Source organism: Dipodomys spectabilis, unplaced genomic scaffold (assembly GCF_019054845.1).
Source record: "Dipodomys spectabilis isolate Male_0828 unplaced genomic scaffold, ASM1905484v1 ptg000327l, whole genome shotgun sequence".
In the NCBI taxonomy this organism is placed as follows: domain Eukaryota; kingdom Metazoa; phylum Chordata; class Mammalia; order Rodentia; family Heteromyidae; genus Dipodomys; species Dipodomys spectabilis.
Genome location: NW_024871004.1, coordinates 227517 through 229613, shown reverse-complemented (window position 1 = coordinate 229613; position 2097 = coordinate 227517).

Below are 2097 nucleotides of genomic sequence, written 5' to 3'. Positions count from 1 at the left end.
TGGGAAGTTCTCTGCTAGGATCCTGTTAAACAGATTTCCTAGACCATTAACTTCTGTTTCTAGGTGTTCCTCTACACCCATTATCCTTAGTTTAGGCCTTCTGATGGTGTCTTCCAGGTGTTGGATAGATCTATCATATTTCTTGGACTTGTCTTGGATGGTTGTATGTTCTTTCTCTATAATATCTAGGCTGTCTTCAATCCCTGAGATTCGATCTTCTGCATGGTCTAACCTGCTGTCAAGACTCTCTACTTTGTTTTTTATCTCTTTTCCTTCTAGTTGGTCAGCTTTGATGGCTTCAAGTTCTTTGTTGAAGCTCTGTTTTAGGTCTTGTATGAATTTCTTTACTTCCTTAATTTGGTGTTCAGTGTTTGTCCTCAAATCACTTAGTTGATTGGTTATGGTTTCTTTGGGCTCCCATCCTTCTGTTGGGTTCCATTCAGCATTCCCTTTGTGGTCTCCCTGACGTCCTTCAGCTCTTTGTTAATGGATTCCATGAATGCCTTTAGTGATCTTTGTGTGTTCTCTACCTGGTCTCTCAATTCCTGTATTACTCTTTGATTAGCTTCCTCCCGTTCGTGGGATTCCTGCAGATCTCTTTGAGTGTTCTCAGCCTGCTCACGCCATTCCTCCCTTTCTCTTTGAGTATTCTCAAGTTGTTCACGCAAATCCTGTATCAGTTTTTGAGTAGCTTCCTCAAGCTTATGATATTCCTGTATAAATTTCTGGGATGCCTCCTCTCTCTCCCTATCACGCTCATACAGAGTCCTTTGTACGTTGTCAAACTTTTCATTTATCATGTTTGCCAGCAGTGTTTGTAGAGCTGTTTGGGAACTCTCCTCTAGATTATTCATTATCTGTTCTAACCCCTGATTATCAGGATTGGGAATTGAGATACCCGAATTTGCCATTTTTCTTGTGTTTTTCCGGCTTACTCTGCCCATTTGAGATGAAGATAGCACCAGTTTTGTGCTAGAACACTATCTTAAGGCAACCATCAACCAAAGTTTGCATTTGTACAGTCAATAGTCTACAGATACAATCTAGTTCAACAGATACATCTATTCGACATCCAACAACTATATGTTAAAGGACTTCGAACCGCAGAGAAGAATTTGGAAAACCAGAAATTATTAGGGTTAGGGAGAGATCTGGGTAAAAAATAGGAATAGATTGGTGTGGGGAGGCACAGGGAGGGTTAACTATGTCCTAATCACAATGCAGGAAATAGGTTGGGTAGAATGTAAGTAGAGAGAGAGAGAAAAAGAAGAAAGGGAAAGGGGAATGAAAAGAGACCAGAAAAAAAAATAGAAACGTAAAAATTAATGTTATTTTAGAGATTAAAAGACCATCTATTTATAGAGGAATATGAATATGTTGAGAGAAAGGGAGGGACATAGAGGAGATGAGAAAAACTTTAAAAAAATGCTTAAAATATTATATAGGTTTAAAGAGGTAGTACTGCTATTAATGAATTTAAGTCTCAGAGGTTTTGAATTGAGTAATAAGTTTGTGGATTAAGTGTGTACACAATGGGGGATAGGGTCTACTGGTTAACTACGGGTTTATCTGAGGATGTGCAGGACAAGAGTTAAGTCACATAAAGATGAACAAAGAGGAAAAGATGGAAAGGATAGGAAAGTGAGAAGAAAAGATAAGTTCAGTAGAGCTAGAAAAAAAAACAAAAAGATAATTAAGAATGAAAGAAAAAGAGAAAGAAGACAAGAAAAGAAAAGAAAACACACATTCACGTATTCCTAAAATAAAAATTATAAGAGGAGAAAAAAAAAGTTAATGGAAAACAATTATTTTTTCAGAAGAGGCAAAAATTAAAGATTAATAAAAGTTTTAGAAAAGCAAAAAAAAATTTATGTATATATATATATAAGGTAACAAAAAACGAAAAAAAACAAAACAAGAAAAAGAAAAAAAGAAGAAAAGAAGAAGAAGAAAAAAAAAGTTCTTTGATTTTTTTTTTTTTTTTTTTTGGGGAGTGGTGGGAAGAGTCCTGTATCTCCCTTTTGTCTGTAACCAGAGTCTGGTTGGAGTCTCTGGTCAGCTTGAGGTCCTGTGGCTTGATTGGTTTCTTAAGTCAGT